This window comes from Cetorhinus maximus, chromosome 23, assembly GCF_964194155.1.
Source record: "Cetorhinus maximus chromosome 23, sCetMax3.hap1.1, whole genome shotgun sequence".
NCBI classification, from domain to species: domain Eukaryota; kingdom Metazoa; phylum Chordata; class Chondrichthyes; order Lamniformes; family Cetorhinidae; genus Cetorhinus; species Cetorhinus maximus.
In genome coordinates, this window is record NC_135901.1 from 42656171 (window position 1) to 42674197 (window position 18027).

General features: G+C 41.4%; 2 protein-coding genes and 1 long non-coding RNA gene across 3 annotated transcripts in view; 2 read left to right on the top strand and 1 right to left on the bottom strand.

Annotated features, from left to right (window-relative positions):
• The window catches only part of LOC144698012 (uncharacterized), a 621009-nt gene that overhangs the window by 344481 nt on the left and 258501 nt on the right, over window positions 1-18027 (top strand). The window lies entirely within an intron of this gene.
• LOC144698011 (uncharacterized) overlaps window positions 1-18027 on the top strand; it is a 360246-nt gene that overhangs the window by 135371 nt on the left and 206848 nt on the right. The gene's annotated exons all lie outside the window — the stretch shown is intronic.
• Window positions 7058-13784, bottom strand: LOC144697637 (uncharacterized). Its single transcript, XR_013580413.1, has 2 exons — window positions 13656-13784; window positions 7058-7195 (listed from the first exon to the last, which is right to left on the bottom strand). It is a non-coding gene; the product is annotated as an uncharacterized LOC144697637 (long non-coding RNA).

Consider the following 18027-nt stretch of genomic DNA (forward strand, 5'->3'; position numbering starts at 1 on the left):
TTACATCCTGCAAAGCTAAAAAGGCCCATTTATGCCTCCTCTCTGCTTCCCGTTAGCAAGTCAATCTTCTACCCATGTCAGTATGTTATCCCTTATACCATGAGAGATTTTATTTTACGCAATAACATCTGATCTGGCACTTTATCAAATGCCTTATGCAAATCTAAATACATTATATTCACCAGTTCCCCTACATCGACAGCACATGTTACTCTCTCGAATAATAAGCACAACCTTCTGAGCTTCAAGCCGCAGCTGCAAATGACAGCGTCTACACCTAACTGTACTTTGCTCTGGCAGTACTACATTTCTTTCCACTACCCCAGTCCGCTGCCCCTTACCACCCCCACACACATTGAATGCTATCCTGCACCCTGGTACCATCCTCAGTTTGTTCTGCAAACTGCAGTCTTTCTGCTCATTCAAATAGGTTGCAAGCAAGTCGGTCTCTTGGGCAAATCCAAGTTCTCAGAACCCAGCATCAGTTTCCACGGAATCCTGATCCCTGCCTACCTCACAGTCATAACCCGCTGTCTCTGGTATTTGAAGGACTGTAACTTTCTACCTGACCTAAAGGGGTGAGAGTGCCTCCTGGAACACAATGCCTGGATAGCGATCCCCCTCACTGACACTACACAAAGTCTGGGACTCTGGCTGCTCTTTGTTGTGGAGTGCCTTTAAGGAGCATATCTAAAACTACTATACACCATCAGAGAGATTGTGATGTATATGCTCAGTTAATCATCACGCCGAAGATATGAGCACCTCGAGCGACAGGACCTGTCAACGGACTTGCAGTGATTGGTGCATGTGGTTTCACCCCCTGAAATAAAAGAGCCCACATAATTGTGTTTCCAATCTTCTTGGTTGAGCTCTCTGTGTACCGCAGAAACCACAAAATTGCTCAACAGATCAAAGGCGAAGTCACTTGCCTCAGATTTAGTTTTTTGGGATTGCAATCATTCCACAGATTCTGACGTTTTTTAGTTACGGCACGCCAGCATCGCTGTCATGTATGAATAATCTTATTTAATTAAAATATTAATTAGGTACTAATTGATACAGCTAAACTAATAGCAAGTTATGCCCCATTGCTTTTTCGCAAAAATAACCTATCAGCTACTGAAGGTCCCAGAATGGTACAAAAAGGGCACCTTTTGCACCGATTTCCCACTTACACCAAATTCCCAAATTGGCATTTGTTCCTCGTCGCAGGCAAGCCTTGTCATCTCACTTTGTCATCTCACTCTGTACACTTCTCTCTCTCGAGAGAGTAGATGGCTCAAACCAAGAAACAAATGCTAAGTCTGCTTTCTGCGATAGTAAATAACATCTATTCAGGTAGCCACTTTCAGTTGGCTGACTGATAACTGAACGTGGCATAGACGTTTCTGTTAATTAGGTTTCTTAACTAGCATGCCTAGGTTTCATATCAGGGTGTGATTGCTAATCTAAATTCTATCTTGCGAAACACTTTCCAGAAAGATTCCTGTTGTATGGCACCTACCCCCGTGCTATTTGGGATTGATTTCCAACACATCTTGCAACTTTAAACTGGGCATTCATGAGGCAATGTGGACCATCAGCAGCAGTGGAATTCTATTCAACCACAATCTACAACCTCGAGGCCTGGCAAATATCCCACTGCGCCACTGCCATCAAATCAGTGGATCCACTCTGGTTGAATGAAGAGTTGAGGAAGGCATGGCTTGGGCAGAATCAGGCAGGCATAAAATTGAGGTGTCAACATGGCAAAGTGAGAACACATGATACTTGATAGGCAAAGAGTAGAAACAGCATGTGAGCGAGAGATGTAAGTGATCACGCAACATACATATCATATTGAAGGTCTGCAGTCCTGCCACATCCAGTCATAAAAGGGCTTGGATAAGTCAAAAACTAACAAGACGATGAGAATCCATAAATATCCTCATCATCAATAGTGGGCGAGCCCAGAACATCAGTGCAAAAGATAATGCTGAGTAATCTGCAACAATCTTCAGCCAGAAATGTACAGCGGATGCTTGTTCTCCCGCTGCTCTTGAGGTCAGCAGCATCAGAAGAGCCAGTCATCAGCCAATTCGATTCAACGCACTTCATGAAGAAACTGCTGAAGGCGCTCGAAACTGCAAAGGTTTCGGGCCCTGACAACATTCCAGCAATCGTGCTGAAGTCTTGTCCTCCGTAATTAGCTGTACCCGGCAGCCAAGCTGTTCCAGTGTATTTGCACCAGTGGCATATACCCTGCAAAGTAGAACGTTGCTAAATTTTAGCATGTGCACAAAAAGAAGGGACAAATCTAACATGGCCAATTACCCCGCCATCAGTTTACTCTTGGTTATCAACAAACTGATGGGAGGTGTTTTCAACAGTGTCATAAGGAGGCGCTCACTGACGCTCAGTTTGGGTTGCATCATCGCTACTCAGCTCTGAATGTCATTACATTCTTGATCCAAATATGAACTAGAATTTAACTCAAGAGGTGAGGTGAGAGTGACTGCTGTTGCCATCAGGGCATCATTGACCGAGTGTTGTATTAAGGAGCCGTAAAAACAAACTGGAATCAATGGTGAGAGTCATACTTAGCACAAAAGAAGATCATTGTAATTTTTGAAGGTCAAACATCTTAGTCCCAGGATTTTCCTGCAGGAGTTCTTCAGGGTAGTGATCTCGGCTCAAAGATCTTCCGCTGCTTCATCAATGACCTTCCTTCCATCATAAGGTCAGAAGTGGTGATGTTAGCTGATGATTGTAAAAGGTTCAACATCAATATCCGCACCACAGATACTGAAGCAGCTCCTGACCTTGTGCAGCAAGACAATATCTGGACTTGGGCTGATAAGGTGAAACTAACATTCGTTCGATACCATTATTAGGCAATGGTCATCTCCAATGTGAGAGAATCTAATCATTTCCGTCTGACAATCAATGACATAGCTATCACCGAATCCCCCCAATATCAACATTGTGGGGATTACTATTGGACTGAAACTGAATTGTACCATCCAGATGAATAATTTGGCGAAAATAGCAGTTTACAGGCTAGGAATTCTGCAGTGAGAAACTCACCTCATTACCCCCCAAGAACTGACCACGATCTACGAGGCACAAGTCAGGAGTGTGATGGAAAATTGTCCACTTGCCAGATGAATGCAGCTCCAACAGCACTCAGGAAACTCGGCAAAATCCAGGAAATGGTGCCCCCTTCAATGGCACCTTATCCACCGCATAAAACATTTAGTCCCTCCATTAGCAACAGGTAGTGACAACAGTATGTACCACACAAAATGAACTTCAGCAACTCACCAAGCCTCCATCGACAGCACGATCCAAGCCCGTGATCTCTGCCACCTTGAAGGACAAAGGCTATAGATGAATTGGAACACCACTGACTGCAAGTTCCCCTCCAAACCACACGCCACCCTGACTTGGAAATATGTCGCCGTTCCATCAATGCTGCCGGCCCAAAGCCCTCTAACTGCCTTCCTGACATAAATGTTTTTACACATAAACCACGTGGGCCGCAGCATTTCATTAAGGCGACGCATCAACACCTTTCAAGTGAAATTAGGGATGGTCAATAGTAACTGGCGTAACCAGAGGCGCCAACTTGCCATGAATAAATCAATAATTCTCAGCTGCCCCAAATTCGGGACTAAGCTCTCATTCCTTGTTGCATAACAGCCTATTCGTCTCAAGCCATGTTCCCACAGAACGCATTAAATTAAACTAACTATATTGAATCATAAGTGTCACTTCAGTAAATTGTTGATTGTTAATTCAACAAAATAATTATCAGAACATAGATGCTAAGAGTGAATACACAATACCGAAGAATATATGTGGGCCGTGTTTAAATATCTGACATGCTGCTGAATAATTAGACCAAATAAATGGCCTGGATTATTTCCCAAGTTCTCTTCATCCACCCAAGCCTATGTTTCTCTAGTCAATTAAATAGCTGCATTAATAAATGGGGGTTAATAAGCTGATTGTTCAATTGAATTGCATCTCTCGTTATTTCTATTATTGATGTTTTATATTAATGATATTTACGGGTGAGTTTCATTAACATAATCATTGGAGCAAACGGAAACTTGAACAAAGTGTATAGGGCAAAACAAGCATTAGAAATAAAGGCGGGACACTCAGTTTTTAAACAAAAAATAACAACGGAGAGCTTCAGCATCATACAACTTATTTTATTATATTCTAAACCTTTGCGTGTACAGAGAATAAAATAGTGACTAAATAATAACACTGTAGCAACATTTAAAACAAATGAATATTAAATGTATTGTTGAGAACATGCAATCTCCACACGACTACCAATGGGCATAAGTTCCCAATATTTCTAACATTTCATTTAGACAAATCACTGCAAATATTGCCATTACAGATAAAGTCAACAAAAGATCTTGAGGCAATGCGGAACAATGAAGTTAAGGTACAAATCAACCATGATCAAACTGAATGAAAAAACCCCTATCCATATATATTATACTTGTCACTCAATTTACGTCTTAATTGTTGAGAACATCCAATATCAATGTTTCTATCTGAAATTGTATAATGCAGAGAATGCACCTTATAGATTTGGGCAAGGATGTTTTATGGAAAGGGCTGGGGAATTGCAAGCATTACGCCCTTGTTCAAAAAAGGATGTAAGAATAAGCCCAGTAATTACAGACCAGTCAGCTTAACTTCAGCAGTGGGCAAGATTCTAGAAAAAAAAATATTACGGATAGAATTAGCAGTCACATGCAAACATAATGGTTGATAAGCCAGAGCCAGCATGGATTTTTCGGGGGGAAATCGTGTTTAACGAACTTGCTGGATTTGTTTGAAGAGGCAACAGAAAAGGTCAATAAAGGTAATGCTGCTGAAGTGGTGTACATGGACTTTCAAAAGGCATTTGATACAGTGCCAAACAACAGACATGTGAGAAAAGCTATTGCTCATGGAATAAAAGGGGCAGCAACAACATCGATGCAAAATTATCTGAAGAAAATAGGAGGCAGAGACTAATGGTCAATGGATATTTTACTGGCTGGAGGGAGGTTTGCAGTGGAGTTCTCCAGGGGTCGGCATTGGGACCCTTGCTTGTCCTGGTATATGTTAATGGTCTAGATCTTGATTTGCAGGGGAGAATTTGAACGCTTGCGGATGTTACTCAGCTTGGGAGTGTTGTAAACAGCGAGGAGGACAGTGCATAACTCCAAGAGGACATCGCCAAGTTGATAGACTGGGGAGGTAGGTGGCAGATGAAGTTCAATGCGAAGAAGTGTGAAGTGTTGTATTTTATAGGATGAACATGTACTGACAGTCTAAAATAAGGGATAAAATTGTAAAGAGGGTGCAGGAGCAGAAAGACCTGGGGTGTGTTTGTGCATAGATAATTGAATGTGGCAGGACAGGTGGAGAGAGCAGTTAATAAAGCAGATCGTATACTGGGCTTTGTTACTTGGGGCATAATGTTCAAGAGCATGGAGGTGAGCTGATTTTATGTACGACACTCGCTAGGCCTCAGCTGGAGTATTGTGTATAGTTCTGGCTGCAACATTATATGAAGGATGTAAACACAATGGGGAGAGTGCAGAAGAGGTTTACCAGAATGGTTCCACGGATGAGAATCTTCAGCTATGTGGAAAGATTGAAGAGGTTGAGACTGTTCTCCTTGGAGAGATGAAGGCTAAGAGGGGATTTGATAGAGATGATCAAAATCACGAGGAACCTCAATAGATTAGATAAGGAGAATTTGTTGCCGGTCGTTAAAGGATAAAGAATGAGAGGACACAGACTTAAAGTGATTTACAAATGAAACAAATGCGACGTGAGAGGAAACGCTTTCACACAACAGTGGTTCAGGTCTGGAAAACGCTGCCTGGAGGTATGGAGGAGGCAGGTTCAATGGAGGTTCAAGAGGGCATTGGATATTTGTTTGAATAGAAACAATGCGCAGGGGTACGGGGTAAATGCAGGACAATGACATTAGGTCGTTATGCACATTTGGGTAGCCGGTGCAGGCACGATGGGCCGAATAGCCTCCTTCTGTGCCATTATCATTTTGTGATTCTGTGATATAGGTTCTCCCTTCTTGTGCCCTTATCGGATTTTCTTCAAACATGTTAAAAATTTGGCCAGAAATAGATCTTCAGAGGAATTGATTTGGAGGCATCAGGGATCTCAGAGCAACAATCCTCCAGAGGAATTCACAAGCATGTGTTGAAACAAGGGCTTTGTTTTTAAACATATGTTTCAGGAATATGTGTAGCTAAGAAGCAGTCAGGTCCGCCTTTAGTTTCCATTGGGTCTCTACAAGTATGTAAGCCCGTGCGACTGTGCCAGAAATCAATGTCTATGTTACTCGCATGATGCTGGTAAGCGAAGATGCAATGCTGTGCTCCTCTGGGGGCTGTATGTGAGATATGCACAAAACTTTTTGAAAATTTGCTCAGTTACGTAGCACTAATTAAATAATTTCCACATTCAGCTATGGTCTATTAACAATTCTGGAACAAATGCCAGTAGAGAAAGTCTTTCCTTAACAAAATGGGATTATCAATATAAGCGATGAACAGATGAATGCTTACTATTGCCGCAGATCTTGTTTCCACGATGTATTTTTGGTATTATTCACATGTGTGTTTTCATTTCCTAAAGGGAATGCCTGGACCTTCTGTAACAGCTGGCGAGCCTTAAATCTTCCTAGGACAAGGGCAGGTTCGACAAGCATGGTGGATTGTCTGCGAACTTACGGACGTGGTAAGGGCGTTTTTCTTGTTAATTTTCCAATTCAAATTGTCATGAAATAATTAACAAATGCCTGAAACAGGAAACAAATCTACTATTTCATAAGTTGTACGAACATATAACAGCATTCAATGTTTTCTTCTCAATTTATTTGAATTGATTCTGTGGGATTTGCCGAACATAATGGGTTGTTGTAATGATGCATAATTCTATTTAGCACTCTTGCTTAACAAAGGAAGCGTTAATTTATGAGCTAATAGTAGTATATTAAGCAGTGTTGCCATGGATTGGCTGAGACTATGCAGCAACCACAAGGTGAAGTGGTGCAATGGAGCAGCTGCTAACGCTGATAGAGTGAGACAATCCGGCCCCAAGAGATCTTCGCCAACAAGCTTTGAATATAAAGCTGAAGTTCCCTCTGGTCAAGCAGCTGCTATTTCACCTGCAGTGAAAAAAAGTATAGCATTAAAACCCAGTGAGTAACGTAATGAGAAAGATGATGTGCAATTCAATTGAAAAGTCCAGTGTATACTATGGATAACTATCGTGAAAGATAAGGAGCTTTCTGGGCTTCGGTAATTACCCCCCACAATCAACATTCAGAACCCTAAGTGCAGATAATCTCACTTGTCATGTGTCTTCTCGATCTTATAAATGAAAAGTGAATTATTTGTTACCTGATTTTAAATACCCAACAATAATTATACAATTTTCAGAAACAAATGTGGCGATACTTGTGAATCATTGCTTTACCCCTAGCACACCTAACGTACTCCATCTGCAGTTCCTATGATCTGAACATTGCATTCCAAATGAGATTTGTACAATGGACTTTAAAAAAAAAAATGCTGCTTACTCAATATGTTTGGAGCAGAAAAAGGCCATCGCATTCGTATTTTTATCACCCGCTAGCTTTCAATGGAATATTGACCTGGACAACAATTTTTTTTATTCGTGTGTATCTGTTCAGAACTTTCCCATTTCAACATTATTACCGTTGGCGATCCCTACACACAAAAAGCCGGTCCTCACATGATTTTCATGTGCACATAAATTGTCATTCATTTACCCGCAAGTTAAATTAAACTGATTTCTATTGTAATGCCATGTTCTGTTCAAAGTCTAATGCACACTCTCGGTTAGTATTGTCAGTGATCGTATATGTGCTTTCCTCTGTTCCTTCAAATTCCAGCGAATTGTTTTGCAGTACGATCTCACAAGGTGAATAAGTGTATGCATTTTCCATTTTAATATCATGGATCATGACGTAACATTTAGAAAATACATTGATGTTGCATGGACAATATTGTAGCTAAATGGTTAAACCTACTGCAGTTTTGGGAGGAGAGAAGTGCAGTTGGTTGAAGTATAGATTGCTATCGACAGCATTGTCAGAGAGGATGGGCATGCTGAAAAAATCATTGTTTTTATTTTTTGTTTGTAATCACTACCTAATAAGCGAATGTTCACAATCTACATTCCAAATGTGCAGTTAGGAATTTATAACGCCATGGAGGAAATAAGGACTGAGAAAATGACTTTGGAATGTGAACTGAATAATATCCTAGCTCTAATTATCCTTTGCTTTGTACATGTGAAAGCAGTACTTGCTCCCGAAACTCCCTGTGCAATGCCACAGATTTTCTAGTGTGTGTGTGTATGTGTGTGTGTGTGTGTGTGCATGAGAGAAATATTATTACGTACATACAGATATAAACAGATAGATGACAGGCTGGGAGATGGTTAGTCGGAAAGAGAGATGGAAAACTAGAGAGATGAGTGAAACATATCAAGTGTGAGAAAGAAACAAAGAAAAAATGTTCACACTTGAAGGTGTAAGTTTTCAGATTTTGATGTTTAGTAACTTGTTTAATTTCAGACATGCCTGTTGTCTCCAACTTTGTATCAATGTGTTTCTCTCCTACTGGATTATACGGAGGGGTCTAAAACCAAGTGCAATCTATGGAATAAGTCTTTATTCAAAATGACAGATAAATAAGTAGATAGACAGTTGGAAAATTATTGTATATAAGAGAGAGAAATATTAATAAAAAGGAAGAATCGCATTTATGGGGCGCTATTACCACCTCAGAACGTCCAGCGCGCTTTCTGACCAGTGAAATCCTCCTGAGCTGTAATCAGTTTTGTAATGCAGGAAACGTGGCAGGCGATTTCCACACAGCAATCTACCAGAAAGCTCAATGTGATAATGACCAGATAATCTCCTTTTCATGATGTTGATTGAGTGATAGGGGTTTACCAGAGCATTGGGGAGAAATTCTCTGCCCTTCTTTGAAATAATGTCATAGGATCGTTTGCTTCCGTCTGAGGAAGCAAACGGGACTTCGGTTTACGGTCCCACGGTAGAGGACATCAAAGTTTCTCTGATCAAAATTCATAAATAAACATCATGTTTCCAACATGAATAAAATAATAAAAATGAGTAAGGTGCAAAGGAAGTCAAACAACTCGTGTATATTAATCTAGGAGCAGCTGGAGTTACTGCGGGCCTGAGGATCTCCTGAAGTGCATTAATCCCAGCAGGTTGTCATCCTGCCGATCCAGTGTTCAGGAGGTTAGTAAGTGGCTGGCCATCCGATAGTTTAAGGACATGCTCACAGTGCAGGAATCCTCCAGGATTGTTACATATTCAAATCGGTTTGCAGGGTTTTGAGTAGAGCTGTGTAGTAATCATCCACGGCACTATGGGCCAGATTGAAACACTTTGGTGAATCACAAAGTGAAGGATTGCAATTCCTTAGGGAAGTCCGGGGTAATGGCCGCCGCTTCTGCCACCACCAACATGAGGTTCGCTTTACCTCAATTGTGCCAAAGTCAGTAACATCACTGAGTGGATGAAGAAGATTTTGAGAAGGGAAGGAAAACGACTAAATGTCACGGCCCATGTTCAACCAATGATATAGGTAGGGAAAGGATTGAGGTACGACCGAAATAGTTTCAGCACCTAGAGCACAACCTGCATGTTGGCAATCTCTCGATTATTCCCAGTGCTACAGGACAGTTAGTGCAAGAGCAGCAACATAAACCAGGTTAATGCGCGAGTGGCGAAACTGTTCAGAAGATGCTTCAAAATACGGGGCCAGTGGTGCCATTTGAGGGCTTGCTGGGACCTGAACAAGATGGACGCCTTGCACACAAAAAGGACTGGAAACAATGCAGTCGCAGGAATATTAACCAAATCGTGGTGGAGGCTTCAAATGAGTATGGCAGAGAAGGCGCACCCCCCACCCAGCAGATGAAGAACTGGAGGGCAGAGAAAAGTTGCAGAGAACTTACAGAAACAAACTGGATTTCATTGAAGAACAGCTCCGAGTTAGAAGGGTTAATGTAGGGGGAATTGCAAAACAATCCAAGATCACATTGTGTCCATGTGTGTTAATTCCCGGTAAATGTTAATTAACATCATTGGGTTGCAGGCACGCGAGGCCACATAGCATCATGTTGTAACCGCAATAACGGAGACCTAGGTGACATGAGGGAAGACATCGCAATTTTGAAATCATGTCGACAATGTTTTGAGGAAAGATGAGCAAGGAAAAAAAAGGAGGGAGGGTGGCACATTTATCAAATATATTTTTTAAGCACGAGAAAGTGTTGGTCTACTTGAGAGTTCAAACACGGAATTTGTTTCAGTAGAACTGATGAATAGCAGAAAAACTAATAGGTGCTAGGTGTATACTATGGACCACAACATCGTGGGGAGGAAATGGAGGAGCAAAACTACAGGAACATCACAGAAATTCAGCATAGTGGCGATAGGGGGCAACATTTCTTATACGTGGCTGAAAGAAACAGTATCAAACAAATATACATGGAGGAACTCCTGCAATGTGGATAAGATAGTTCTCATGGTCACTGTGTTTTACACCCCCAGCAAGGAAGGAAACAGTGGCGGATCTAGCTCTAAGGAATTAAGTGAAGCATGTAGCAGACGGAGATATTATGGGAAGCTAATGATAATATCATTATGTTTAAAGTACATATGGATTCTAGAAGGACTAATCATATGTGAAAATATTCAACGGAGGTGGCGTTAATTTCGGTGAATGGAAAGGTGATGTGCTCCAGATGGATTGAAATGAAAGAATGTAAGCAAAACACTAAATGAACAAGAGGAGGCTCTCTGAGTGGTAATAGTTTGGTTACACAAAACACACAAAGGTAGAGCTAAGAGCTTAAATAAAAATGGCAAAGAGCATTTGACAATAGACTATCCGGTAACAGAGAGGTGAGTCTAAACCACTGTTCTAAACATGTAAAGAGAAAACGTGTAGCCAAAGTAAGGGTCAGTCGAATAGAAAGCGAAAGTTAACTCTGTTCTGGAGGCAGAGGGAGCCGCTTAGGGGCTAAGTTAATACTTTGCATATGTCTTGAGGGAAGAAGATAACGCTGCAAATGTCACAGTCAGGAGGTGGCACTGGAAAGAACAAACCGAGAGGAGAAACACAGATGCAAGGGAAGAAGTTAATGTTCTGCCAGTGCGCAAAGTGAACAATTCACCCAGCTGAATGGGACGCATCCGAAACGGATTAATGAAGTACAGATTACAATTACAGATAGTCTGGACACAACGTTCCACTTCTGCTTTGATATGGTTTAAATCACAGGGGAATGGAAGCTTATCAATGACACACCCTGTCCAAAAAAAAGGATAACATTATGCCATTGACCTACACGCCAGCTCCCCTCGCCCCAGAGGTGGGGAATATTCCAGGAACCATAGATCAGTATTGCCTCCAGTTCTGAGCTCTACCCTTCAGGCTTTAAAGGCTTAGCGACAGCAGCAATGAGAATTACTGGAATGGCACCAGAAATAAAACATTCAGTTATGTGGAGGCACTGGAAAACCTGGGACATTGGAATAGAAACGATTATGAGTAGATTTTAGTAAATAATGGAAAGAGCTTCCAGTGTTAGAATTGTCGAATAAATGTCTCTGGAAGGGGGGCCTCGGAATCGGGATGTAAATTTTCTGCGATGCTTGTAAACGGTTTGAGAAGACGGAATAGAGAGCCGTACACCTAAGTTTGATGACAATGATAACTTAAGCAGCACAGCAAAGATTAGAAAGTCGCAAACGGTCTTCTACAATTAAATCAATGGGGGATTGGGGTAGGCTCTGCACAATGATAGGTAAAGTTCCCTCTGGGAACGTGAGGTCATCTAGTCTGCAATTAAGAAAGATAGACGATTGTTATTTTCTAACAATGAGACGATTGAAACTATAGAACATCTCGTATAATTAGCTTTCCAACTACGGAAATCCTTATAGTTAGTGGGAAAGGAATACAAATAGTTAAATAAGCAAATGGATAGTTGGCTTTAACCCTGGGCATGGGGTAGGTGGAATACAAAGGGGTAGATGTCTTGTCTCAGTTGTACTAAGCTCTCGTTACTATGTTCAGTTCTGGGAAGCCCATATCAGGAAGTGCGTGCAGGGATGGAACAGAGATTCACGGGAACGACATCGGTCATACAACGGTTAAAAATATGCCCGCATGATCTTCACAATCGGCTTGTGTTGCTTTGAAGATTACAGGGTGATCTAATTGAGCAGCTTAAATAATTACTTGACATGGCTGTTAATATTGAAATATTTTAAAAACAAAAAATCTACCGTACGACAACAATGCGGAAAAAACCTTAAAAGTAGAGTTAGGTATTTCAGGGACGATTCGAGGGAACACTTCTTTACACATTGGCTGGACGCAATCTAAGACTCTCCCCTCTGCCCAAATGAAAATAAGAATGTTGAGGTTGGATGCCAATTTAAATGCTTACAGCTGCATTTGACAGACCTTTGTTAGTTAGGCATATTAATAAACATAAAGGCAAGGTGTGCTTAATTGGCTAAAGCACAGATCAGCCACAATCTGAATGAAAGGCGGAGGAGGGTGAGCACCCAGCTGTCAAACTTCCCTTTGTATTCTTCTTGACAGAATCTTTCCACTTCTGTTTAATTCTAACCTTAACTGTAGTCATTTGCTAAAATTGAATCCCACATCTATAGTTTATTTTTCTATGATTGTGGATTTTTGTGCCCACCGACCTTCGTTTTGTATCATTTGCTTATCGATTTAAAAGCGAACATTTTCTCCATTCCTTCCGTAGTCAATTCCCTTCTCACCTGTTAACAATGTTCCTGTTTGGTAATATTCCATAGTCAATGTTTGTTTTCATCTCTCCAACGGCCAAATCACCTCCTATCCTTCCATAGTCACTGTTTTCCTCGTTTCTCCACAGTGATCCATTTCCCATCATTTCATAGGTTACACTTTCCTAATCATTTCACAGTGATTAACCTCACATACTTGTGAGCTAGTGCTTTCCTCAACTCGCACTGTATTCCACCTCCCAGCACTCATAATAAATTATTTTCTCATCTATTCACATTGATCCTTCTCCCATCAATCTGCAACCAATACTTTCTTCATCTCTTTACAGTGATCCAGGTTTACATGCAAACCCTTTCTCACAGAGAAAATTTCTCGTGACTTCAGAAACCTCATGATCAATGCTTCACGGGATTTGCCATCACATCACCAACTGTGTCGGATCATTAAAGATCACTAAAGATCCAGAATCTAGAAACAATGCATCTTTTTATGTTTATTGACATATTCTCCTCCTTAACGTGGCAATAATATTACTATGCATTAAGTCTTCTCCTCAATCTTCGTATTAGGGAGGCTTATAAAATATGTCGCTTAATTAGATGGAAATTACTAATGAAACTAAACCTGACGCTGTGGGAAAGGTTGAAATTATGCAAATATTGAAATGTTTAGTTCTTCATCTGTATCTTTGCTATATCTCGGGAAGAAACTCAATCGCTGAATAAACTTACACATTTTCCCGATACTATTGTGAGCCATCATTACCTTAAGGAATGTCACGTACGAGCTGTATATCATACTTAGAATGAACAAAGTGACGAAAGCGACAACTGTTGATGCAGTGCCTACATCCTCATCGAAATTTTCTAATCCGTCTTCCTCCACCAAATCGTCCAGACCTTCCATTATTTGGGGACGTTCTAGAATAAATTAACGGAGTGTGTTATAAATGAGATCAGGTTGAATATAGACTAGATATAACAAAAAGGCGGCAGCTGGCAGGGGTATGCAGCATTGGAAGTCAAAGTAACTGAACATGAAAAGACCATAAGTCGATCCAAGTAACTTTCCGAAAACATGAGGATGCAGGTTGGGTGCTGACAATCGTGGTCATACAGGGCCCCTAGGACAGAGGAGTTATTTTAAATGATAATGTGTGCATCATTTGCACTTTTCCACGAAAAATGATCAATCAGATGTGATTGAAGTATATTTTTACTCTTTTAGCAGCCGATAACATCAAAATAATCAAAAATATATTTAGAAGGCGAACTCGGCCCCTATCTGAAGGGTGGACTCAGGCTCGAATCACTTGCAGTTCACAGGCTAAACTAACCTAAGAGATCGTCAGGAAAATTGGGGCGGAGTCAAATTTCAGCTCAAGATTGAGCTGTGCCTGATCGGCGCAGTTTATGTTCGCCTCTCAGGAGTTATTGACATTTTACAGCAAAGGTCACTCGTCGGTACAAACAAATGATTCCACAGCATTTAAACCGGTTAACGTGCATAAATGTTGACAGTATAATCTGAACAGCGGCGTTAGTCTTTATCCAATGTCATCAGATTTTGTTATCGATGACGTCAGCATTGCCGTATCGTCATCTTTGCTACGACTATCGCGATATATTATGGTTACAATTCTCTGTTTACTCCGTTACAAAGGTCCTGTGAATTCTGTAATACATTGTATCGTATATTTCCCTATGGCAGTTACAGCATTATGTCATAGTAACGCCACAGGGATGGTTACCCTGTGGGGTAGAACTGTGAGCGCCTGGATTAAAAAGGACGTTAACAATTCCCTCAATCCCCTGAATGTGTCACTACTATCAACTCTCTAATTCTGCAAGCTGTGCCATGGTGCTTGTCCTGGCCGATATTTCGATTTGTATTGAGTGCAGGTGGCTTAAGTGAATGCAGAAGCATCGAAATTTTGAGTACCTGCACCACAACAGAATAAACATTGTCATATTGTATTAAATTCACCGTTCTCATCAAATGCTAGCTTCCCCTCTATAGGAGTTGAATGAACTGACAGGCCTCGTTTTCTAGACAGCTAATCAAGACCTTCCAATTTTACAATTCGAAAGCGAGTGCCGATCTTACAATACCTACTCTATCTTGAATTATACCAGGCCATGTGCACTTCATATATATGAGCTGATGATGCATTGTAGGATCAGGCGATCTACAGAAACATCTGTACTAGAGTAAGGCCAGCTGTTTAAGTTGTTTAACCGGACTCGAGTCAACGCAACTGAATAGTATCGAGATAATTCAAAGACTGACATTGTGCAAGACACGGATATAAGTTCTGTTCACTAACCTATTGCACTTGAACGTGTGCCAAGTAGGGGATATTAATTGTAATATACACAGCTTCACCAAACACTCTGCGGGTAGATGGGCCGAATGGCCTCATTCTTTTCCTGGATAACTGCCACTCTATGAGCTTTCAACATAGATAGCAGCCAGACCCTATAGAAGACTGCTTCCTTCACTCAGCGAGATGTTTTCCAGCATGGAGAGATTCCATAACACATAAAAGAGCAGCTCTAACTATTGGTGGTTCAGAAACTCAGCAACATTTGCTTAACTCTGGGTCAGTCAGTCATGTCAGGTACATCAAGACAGTCACCTGGACATATATTCTCTGACTTGACGATGCATACATTTTTCCATGACATGGCTGATATTTCAGAGCAACAATGGATGAAGTATTGTACTCCTGCTATGTTTCTCACCTAGCAAACCAAGTATAACAGAAAGTTATGCCAGAATGCACTGTCCAGAAGGTGAACTGTGCAATTATCCCTGGTTGACATGTTTTTATTTTGCCCATTGAAACTTTAATGGGTCTTTTTCAGATTGTGAGGATGTTTGTGGGCTGCCTGATAAGGCGACCTACCAACAAACTCTCCGATCTGCACCTTTAATTTTAGTGTGTTTTTCAACAGGGCGCAATGAGTAGCGGCCTGATGCACGTAAGCAAGGGGTAAGAAAAAACAGCGCAACTATTGATGACAAGAATGCGACCAGTTGATTTACTGCAGACTGAGATTCTCTTTGAAAAATCAGTTCTTGGTGCCTCTGCTTTGCATTGGACGTACGGACAGATTCTATGTTAAATTATGTGAGTTGAGCAAGGTTGATGATGGTGGCAACAAAGTCATACCCTGCTTCGTAGATCACATTTCACTGATTCAGGATTTCCCAAATACTTCACAGGGAAATAATAATACTTCTTCAATAATTTAAATTCTTTAGTGTTTGAGTCCGCACCAAGTTAAACTAAAAAAACACCCCTAAAGAAAACAAAAGGAGCAAATAGGAAGCCAGTATAAACAATGCTGCTTCTGGACATAATAGAGATAACAGACTCTGGAAGATATCACTGCTCATGCAATTCTCCTTGGAGTCTTCAACATGCGCCTGAACTGTCGGATCGGGTCAAAAATAAGTCTCTCAAATGGAACACAGCAGCACTGAGACTTCAGCACCCATCAGACTGTTCGACTGCATTATGAGCCTCGATCAAGTGCCAGAATTGTGGAAAGATTAACCCATAACCTTCTGATTCAGAAGCCAGGGAAATGTTAATGATATCCGCTGTGATTAAAAATAAATATACGGGGATAATTTCAAAGTCAATGCTTATCTCCGAATGCGATCTTTGGAAATTATACATATCGATCGTTCATTGCACAACAACATCAAGTTGCCGTTTTGCAGCACGATAAACGTGGGGAAAAGCCTCGAGGTGCTTAAGAGGAGCAAAATCAGACAGCACCTGATGCCAAGTCAAGTAAGATCCAATCAGGTCAAGTAACCAAATCTTTGTGAAATAACGTTGCTTTAATGCGCTGCTTGAAGTAGCAGAGCTAGGTTAAAGTAGCGCACAGGTTTAGTGATGCATTTGCAGAGCTTAGTGTTTGGGCAGCTGACGTCCCATATTCTATAAGTGATATGCGGAGCTTGTGGCATAACGTTGATGTCAGTGAGCAAGCAATAGTGGAAATCACCTTAGTAATGGTGACCACGAAATTACCACCGACTGCTGTAAACCAGATGTGCTTCACTAATGCGCCTGACGGAAGGAAATCTGAAACCCTTACATGGTCCGGCCTACATGTGACTCAAGGACTACACCAGTTCCGTTGACATTAAACTGCCCTCCAGCATGGCTTAGAAAACATCAGCTCATGGGCAATTCGGCAACAAGTGCTGGCCTTGCCAGCGACATCCCATGAAATAATTAAGACGAAAGAAAGAAAATTGAGCATGCACACGAGATCTGAATTGGAGGCACGTGGAGATCCGGGAGGGCAGGCTGACTGGGGCAATAGCCAGCATAAAGTTTTCTGCTTGGTCGGTAACATGTTAAACGTTTTAAACATTTTTCTCTTCACTCCCGACGCACAGTGGCAACAGTGTGACCCATCTACAAGAAACCCTCCAGCCACTCCCTAACGCTACTTTGACAGCACTTTCCAAACGCGGAACCACTACAATCTAGAAAGAAAAGGACAATAGATGCATGGGAACACCACAATCTGAGAACGCTCCTCCAAGTTGCACACCATCTTTACTTGCCACTAAATCACCATTCCATCATTATATCTGGGTCAAAATCCTGTAATCCCTTACAGTATTGTGCGCGTCATACGCCACGTGGATTGCAACGGTTCAAGAGAAAAGGTCGCCGCCATCTTCTCTAGGACAATTAGGGACGAAACATGGCCTTGCCAGCAACACGAAAACTACCCGAATGAATACTATAAAAAGAAACAGTTGATCGAGGAGAGAAGCCATTTAAAAACAAGGATAAGAATTTTCAAATTGTGTAGTTATTTGACTTGAAGCCAGCACAAGAGTGATGGTTAAATGGGGACATGCCGTGAATTGGGCCACCGGCTCAAGAATTTTGGATGATTTTAGTTTGGAAGCGGATGCGTGGGAATGGAGTGTATGGCAGGATTCAAAGATGATAGCTTTGTTATCCTCGAGGAGACAACCTGTACTCACCTAATATTGATTGTCTAGACATGCAGTGCAAAAGTGAGAAGCAGTGGAGAATACAGAGAATGGGCAGTGAGGTAGTGCTCGGTGGCATCAGCGGACAAGGGGGATACAGAAT